The following is an 8,569-nucleotide window of genomic DNA, read 5'->3' on the forward strand; positions in this document are numbered from 1 at the left end:
ACCTGAGCTCGTGTTTGACAGTTATCTGACTCCGAGCTCGTAGTAAATCTAGGACGCCTAATATTGGGCCTGACCATTATGAGTCTCGAGCTGCTCACATGGTTAATAACTAGATATTCTACTTGGTTATTTTTCCACGTATTTACCTGCCAGTTGTACCCGAGCTGGGTAAGTGAATTCGTGCTAAATTTAGGGTACAACAGTATTCTCGCAAACGTAAAAAACATGTAAAGAAATATATGCCAAAGAAAAGGATCAAGAACATGAACTTACACAAAGTTGTTCATGGGTATGATGAAATTGTCGACTGGAGGAGTGGTTGCAGGAAAGATCTCACAGAGTCGAAAGTATTGGAGTTACTTTGTTTCTTCGGATTAGAGAACATGCAAAGGCAAAAATAAGGCTCTGGTTCAGTTTTTCTTTTCTCTAAAAGTTATAATGAGAATGATGAAGAAGAAGGACATATATATACATCCCAGTGGGATGTCAAAGATCGAATGGATCTGGGCCTTTGGTTTGGGTTGAGAAATGATCTGACGGATGGGGTTTAATTATAGCATTGGCAGAAAAAAGAGGATATATGAAAGGACGTGGGCAGAGATAGGGAGTACTTGAGTACTCTGGTGTGCAATCCCCAAGAGATGCGTGCCCATACTCGAGTATGGTAGGTGGCACGTTTTTTGAAAGGATAAGTTTATAGTTTCCTTCTCATAGGATTCGAACCAACACTTTTGAGGGAGAAAAATGTTACACCCAACTTTCGAGAATGGAATTTATGGCCTCGAAATGCAGGCTTGTAAAGTGTAAGCTCAAAATAAGCAAGTATGCCACGTCATCAACATATACGCAGATTGAGTTTGGCAGTTTCGCTTGGCAATAAGGTGACGATGATGGAATTGGTGAGCTCGGAGCTACATGTGGTCTCAAAGATGTTTCGAGGTTACAAGTTAAGCTCGAAGCCACAGCTGAATAATTGCAAGGGTTCAACAATTGTATAAATTCCCTGATTTGTTCTTATTGGCGATCAAGCGTCAGTTAAGAAGGTTCGAGCTTAAGCATCAAGCTCGAACTGAGGAATCTTCTCCGAAGTCTGAGTGCAATTTGAACCTTCATTGAAAGGTCGAGGAGGTTGATCTCCGATGGTTGAGCTCGGTAAAGTCACTGGCTAAGGACGAGATTAATAGAGTGACGAGGTTGTGATGTGGGTTGACCTCGAAAGTGTGTAAATTGTATGTTCAAGGTTAGTAATCCAGTTTGAATGCGGTTGCTGTTTGAAAATCCCTTTTCCTTGGAGATTTGTTGTAATATGATAATAAATCCCGATTATAATGGGATATTATGTAATTAATGCATTAATTTGTATTTGTTAAAATTTGAGTTGTAACTTCCCGAAATAAGAGGGAAGATATTTTGTACACCAGTCTATAAATAGACTAGAGAAATTCCTTTGTAGATGGAGATAATTTGGTACAGGGAATACTCTGCGAAAATTTATTTCTAAAAGCTTTGAGAGAATTCCACCATACTCAATAATAGTGACTTATGGACTAGGCAGATTTTAACTGCTAAACCACGTAAAATCTTGTGTGTTTTTATCAGTTTTCCTAATTTTGGTTTTATTGCTTGTCTAATTTAAGTTGACGAAAAACAGTATCAACAAAAATATAGACAAAAGTTACATAAATTAAATTGCAAAAGTCTAATAGATATAATATTAAGTTTCAAGAGTAATAATATGTGCACTCAAAATATGTACTCAGATGTTACATATGGTAACATAATAATGTGTTACTGTGTATAATGTTGTATAATGTTAAGGTTGATATTTGAGTGTACATTTCGTTTCTCTAATATCAATCTCTCAAATATTGTATGTACCATCAGCACATGAGCGTAGGCTAACAATTTTTCCCTAAAAGAACATTGGTAATAATACACCACCACATACAAACGTATAATAAAACTATATATTTGGACTCCATCAAATATTGTCAATTTGATAAGAAAAATATTCTAACTAAAAATATTAATATTTATTTATGCCTAGGAGAAGCGTAAAATAAATACTTCATATAGGCATAGCACCAAAGATAACACCTTTAGTGAAGGAGTATTGAAAACTAAATCATCAAAGAAATATAGCGCCCAATCTATGGAGAAAACAAATCCTCGAAAAGTGACAGATATTTCAAAAATGGACTTAAAAAGTCACATATCAAATTTAAAAAAAAAAAAGTTGACATAGATCTAAGATTATGTGACAAAAACACTATTGATTAGAGATCTAAAAAAATACACAACAAAAGTAGCTTATTGAGTATATTAAAACACAAGATACAATTCAGATTTTTTTTTTATAAATATGATTTTTAATTGACCCTGCTATTCAGGTTGATGTTTTCAATCGATCATATCTCCTTGATATTTTTTTCTCTCTCCCGAGCTTTTTTTTATCACTGAATTTTGTTCTTGAGAGGTTTCAACTAGGCCAAATTTTACTAAAAAAATAAATCTTTCATATTTTTCATTGTACAACTTAATTAAGCTATAAATGATAGCTTATTTTCTTTAAGTTACATTTATATGGGAATTATTTTAATGAGTTTGAAAAATTAAAAAAAGACCACTCAAGCATGAACAAATGAAAATCACATATTTTTTAAAGATGGAAAAAAATCATATAAGGTGTAAATTCTACTAAAATTTACCAACTGGGAAAAAATAAAATTTCACCAAAAAACGAGATAATTATATCTCTTTCGTAGGTGAGGAGAGAAAATGAAGAGGCTAGAGAAGGAGGCTATGCTTTGCTTTCTCTCTTTGGACACAACTTTTAATATTTTATCATCAAGCATATACTCTTAATAGCTTATAAACTTATTAAATCAAATAGAAGAATTATTAATTGTGATAAAATAATCCAAGAACCATTTTTTCATTCTAGATGTTGAAAGGGCAATCATGCCATTAACTTAATAGAGTAAGATATCAATTAATATTCTTTAACAGGGTAAGAAATGGTAGAATATATATATATATATATATCTACATTAATTAGTCCAGGAAATCATTCTTTATTTCGAGCAGTTTGTGGATACTTAAAATTACATTAATAAAAATGAACTTCAAGTTGGGCAATTGGAATCGTTTAATTGATCTTTCCATCTTCAAAGGGTCAACTCCAAAAGTATATACATATTTGGAGTGATCGAAAGAAGTATTATATATTTATATATTGGTTGTGTCAGTAATATAAGAATATCTATATACAAATATACGACACCAGTATGCAACATTTTTTAAACATATTTATATATCGTTGGAATCATCAGTCATGTATATATAAGGCATAGCACAGTATTAAGATTGACATTTTTTTTTGCTGAAAAATTTCAATTCTCTAGTTGTGTTACTTAGTAGATACTAGATAGTTTCTAATTTATAGGGCAGTGCATGATTTTTGTTTCATATATATATATATATATGAGAATTAGTAAGGAACGAAGGCATTAATTATACATATGTTTACATGTACCAGCGTTCTCGTTTTTGTTACATCTTTATTCTTAATCAACAAATATTCAAGTTGTGTAAGTTGCTTAGATTGCCCAATCAATTGATAGCGTTTTTCTTCGCTAATTACAAATCAGATATGAACAGGATTTCCTTACCAAATCCTCGATATTAATGTTTGACCCCTTTAGATTCACACATATTGTATATTGACTTAGGTTAGTCTAATTAAATCCCTAACCTGACCTAATCTTACATTGCTAATTTTTTAACATGCATGCATTTAATAATTAACTAGCTTATAAGTAATATTAGTATATATATATTTATATCAAGTCAGGCCACCCCGAGAAACTGCAAATTAAAATAAATAAAAAACCCAATTAGTTGACTAATTTTTCCACCTGTAAACTAGCTAGCTTATAGATATTATCTTTACAAAAATACAAACGTTCTTTTTTATTAATTATCTCTAACTTTCTTAATGTTATTGGAGTTATTTATAGTAAATTATTATTTCACTAGATTAGACCATAAATTATAAATTATAAATCAAAATAGATAAATTATGAAAATTTTCATTTTATATTAAAAAAATTAATTAAAAGACATTAATCCCCATTGAACACATGTAAATAATAAATAAAAAATCAAAGCTAGCTAGCTTATTTACGAAGCTATGCAAAAAGTAGAAAACGGTGATAAAGAAGATGTTGCCACCTGTCGCCAATCAATTTGCTTGTGTTGGTATGAAAAGAGTGATAAAAATCGTATGTGGATCATTGCTCTGGTTTTTGGCTACAACACATTGGGAACAGGTTTAATATTGATAATTAAGTTTATTAAAAAAATGTTAATAATTATGGAGTGTAACATAACTTAGCCTCAAGAAAAGGGAACCAATATTCAAGATTGGGAAAACAGTCGGACCAGCTAGCCATTAATGGTTTTGGCCTTTGGGAGTGTAACTCAAGGAATGTTGGCGGGGACCATACCTAAATCTTGATGATTGTTTCATCGTAATTACAAACTAATTAGTACTTTATAACTTTTATTATAATAGCTTTTATTTTTAATTGCTTTGCACTGGGAGCTAGCTAGCTAGGTTTATACTAGCTACTTTTCATCATACGATCCTTCATCTCAGTTTAATTTCTGCTTAATATTTTGCTTTCAAGAGTGGGTTTTCTAACCATATTAAAGCTTCATTTTCTATTAGCAACTGGACTGGTACTGCATTTATAGATCTCATTGCCTTTTTCATTTATATATATATATATATAATAATTTTAAAATTTTAAAAATACAATTTTATTTGTGGACAGTATATTATTAATAAGCAAAATTCTGTCGTACGTTTTAGGTGGAAATTAAGAAAAAGTGGTAAAAGATGTCACTGTAAGAGTGAAATCCTCATCAATTAAGTCTTCGATTGATAAATATTGAATGTGGCTTTGACTGATATCAATTTGGCAGGATATTCATAAAGCACAGATGCTAATTTCTTCATTCTAAAACTTAAAAAAAGTTATCACAAAGAGGGGTAAGTAGTGATGGTATATATATATATATATGTTAATATCTATGGAGTATTTAGACAAAAGTTTTAGTCAAAATAACAATATATATATTTAGATGACTTTTTCTTCCACACTTGAGTATGATGATCGAGTAATAATTAATTAAGTTATTAATTGATGACTAAAACTATGGTTCTCCGTAAACCCTACTAATCCCTGAAGGTAAGACTACTGTCATTGTTTTCTTCGACAGATATTGACGGATTTGGCATGGCCTGGGTTTCGTCATTCCAACCATTTACGCACTTAAATTTTGATTTCTACAATCAAGCATTTTGTCTTTATTCGTAATATTTATATAGTTTGAAACTTTAACCTAGCTTAGCTACCACCACACATAGCTTCCTTTTTAATTTATATACTACTGCACTTCTTTATTCTAGGATTTTTGTCTTCTTATTTTTCTGCATTATTATTATTATTCCATCGACCCGAGTAATTTACTTTTGCAACACTGAAAACCAATATTAACATATTAATCCAACGACCCGAGTAATTTACAAATCATGAAAATTATTATGAATTATATGTTTGCCAACGAACCCCGTTTAATAAACTCACAATCTTCATACTATATGAAAATTTCTATTTGGCTTACTCAGTAATCAGTGTACGGATTAGAGAGGCAAGAATAGCTATAGGAAATATAGCTTATTAGCTTGTTATTATTACTGAAAAAATAGTTATGCTTGCAATTTTTATACAAATAAAAGTTTCAAATAGTACAATTTACGTGACAAATTACACTCTAATTAATAATAGTATATGTCAATTTAAGAAACGAATACCAAATTTGATGTGGTAACTACGTACTGAGGGCGTCGAAATAACATTTGGGCTGAGGTGTACAGCTTTTTGGAATGGTTATAATAATGTGTGTTATATTGAATTACTTATCATATTTTATTCAATAAATATATGCAAGAACATTAAGGTAGGATTTATAAAATTAAAAAGAAAAAAAATCTAAAGAGACTTATTTTCACGTTTGGCATGACATATAATTAGTCAAGGAGACCAATGAGATTTATTATGTCATGTTTGGTGAGACGTAATAAGCTTATTGTGTACTTCGCTTTTACTAGGCGAGACATAATAAACTTGTGTCATATATGAAGTCTCATAAATACTTATTTTTGCAGTATAGACGATAAGGTGAGGTCTATAGTGGTATACAGGGACATAGCCACTTTGTACCAGAATGCTTGTTTTTGTTTTTCTTTTGTTATAGTTTTCTTTTTATCTATGTGGGGAATTGATATGTGGAGATTGATAGAATTATCTATTGTTGAAATAAAAAAAAAAATTAAAAAATTATCACTACAAGAAAAAAACTCTACAACGACGACATCTATTGCGACGACTCCAAAGTCATTGCTGTATGTAGTAGAAATCCAAGATTTTTTTTAATTTATTAAAATAAATAAGCTACAGGGACAACTTGTCGTTGTAGGGTCATCAACAACACACGAACATGCCCTCCATATTCTTGGTACCCTACAGCTACGATATGTCGTCGTTGTAGGGTACTAGGAATTTGGAGGAAGAAAAGGCGGGAACTAACTCTACAACGACGGTATGTCGTGGCTGTAGGGTCCTCGTCGAAAAAAAGAGGGAAATATGTTTGTCTATAATGACGACCTATCGTCGCTGTAGGATAGGGACGGAACTTAAATGCCAGAAATTGGTTGCCTATTTTCATTCCCCATGTCGTTGCTATAGAGTCTAATCTAATCCACTGGTCAGTTACTTTTTTAGTCTATGGCAACGACATGTTGTCGCAATAGGGTCAAAAAACGGTGGGAAAGTGGATTGCCAAAATATTTCAGTCAAATTTTCACTGCCTCGTTGCTATGGAGTGGACGCTTACCACATGAAAGGAATCGTGTACTGTTCACTTATCTACAACGATGACATGTCATCGCTGTAGGGTTTCACTGTTTGAGTGAAATGGTGCGTTTGATATTAGCAACGACTGTTTATTACCTATAGCGACGACATGTTGTCGCTATAGGTCACAACGATATAACCCCCAGGCAGAGTCTTTCTTCCTCATTTCTGCTCAATTTTCTTCAAATTCAGAGAGGATTCTCTGTTTCCCTCTGCCGCTCAGTGCCTCCCAACGCCACCCAAGGAGTTCCGACACCATTTTTGGCCCTCCATTGTTAAGGCTAGTTCCTTTATACCCAATACTGTAGTTATTTCTTTTAATTTTAGTTTTTTTATGATTATTTGTGTATATTTTGTATGTTATTGTAATGGGTTTGTTAAACTTTTTATTGATTTTTTTTTTTCAAATTGTATTGGAGCATCCCGAGCCTTTGCCCAATTCATTGATATCATCCCGAGCCTTTGGGTATTGTTTGTAATTTTTATTTTTATTTTTTTTTGTGATTGATTATTATATTAATTGATAAATGCTTGTTAAATTTTTTGTTGTTTTTTAGGTTGCATTGGAGTCTTTGGATATCATCTCTAGCTTTGGGGTATTGTTTCCAATTTTTAATATTTTTATTTTGTTTTGTGAATATTAGTATAAATAATGATAGTTAATTTGTATACATAAATAATTTTTAATTAAATTTGTATGTTTCCTAATTTTATAGTTAATTTGATATTAATTTATGAAAATTTGTTAGGTTAGATTAATTTTTTATTTTCAATTGTAATATGTTAGGTTAAATAAAATTTGTGTTTCAAATTATATATATATATGTTTTAGATAAATAATATGTTGATTTGGGAGTATGTTTATAATATGTTTTTGTGGTTTATTTGTGAATTCAAATGATTGTATTAAATTTTATGTATATTCTGTGACTAGTTTATATGTTTTTATACAGATTTTAAATTTTGGGATAGGCTACATTACAGTCATTATGCTACCAAATTTTTTGTAGATTTAGAAAAACTAAACATTACAACATTATTTTAAATTTAGTGTGATTAAAATTTTTAATTAATAAATTTTAAAGCAGTTAATAAAAAATAATTAAAAAATTATAAAGTATAAATTAAAATAATAATTTTACAAGTATAAAACTTTATTAATATTTTTTTATAAAATAAGTAGAAATTAAAATAATAATCTTTAATGGTAATTTAATAAATTTATAATTAAATATTTATTTATTTATTTAATTTTATAATATATTCATAAAATTTGATAATATATGTAGATAAAATAGGTAATTAAGTTAACTTTATTCTTAAAATTAAGTTAAAATTAAAATAATAAAAGTGAAAATTAGAATAAAAATTTGATTATTATTAAAGAACATAATAATTATAATTAAATATTTATTTAAATAATGAAACTTTATAATACACTCATAACTAATAATAATATATATTCATTAGATTCAATAAGATTTCATAATTTACTTAAAAAAATTAGTGTTTTGGTGATAAAAAAATTATTAGCAAATAAAGTCAGTGTTTTATGATTATCACATTGTGATAATTTATTTTCAACT

Source organism: Humulus lupulus, chromosome 2 (assembly GCF_963169125.1).
Source record: "Humulus lupulus chromosome 2, drHumLupu1.1, whole genome shotgun sequence".
Lineage (NCBI taxonomy): Eukaryota > Viridiplantae > Streptophyta > Magnoliopsida > Rosales > Cannabaceae > Humulus > Humulus lupulus.